This window comes from Antrostomus carolinensis, unplaced genomic scaffold (genome assembly GCF_000700745.2).
Source record: "Antrostomus carolinensis isolate BGI_N321 unplaced genomic scaffold, ASM70074v2 scaffold46370, whole genome shotgun sequence".
Lineage (NCBI taxonomy): Eukaryota > Metazoa > Chordata > Aves > Caprimulgiformes > Caprimulgidae > Antrostomus > Antrostomus carolinensis.
Genome location: NW_010289986.1, coordinates 6,124 through 6,482, shown reverse-complemented (window position 1 = coordinate 6,482; position 359 = coordinate 6,124).

The window sequence follows — 359 nt, the reverse complement described above, 5'->3', positions numbered from 1 at the left end:
GCCAGTGGCAGCCCAGTGGCCAGGCCATACAACAGGTGGGCCCCAAACAGCAGTCAGGGCATGTGTTTGAACTGGGCGTGGGGGGAGGGTGCACACCTAGAAGTTCATATAAAGTTTTTCCTACAGATTAAGAATTGGATGTTATACCCGTTGATTGTAGGGATATGTAGATGATTAAAACTTCAGTGGCCACCAAAAGTTTTTTCTGTAATCCAGATGTGAAGCAGAAAAAATTACTGCTGTGCTGAGTAAATAGAAAAAGGTTGGAGTACAACCAAGAAATGTTTCTTAGCAGCAGCATGTTGGTTCACTGGTATTGCTGCCAGCTGGAAAATACCATATGTAGCAAGGAGCAGGCT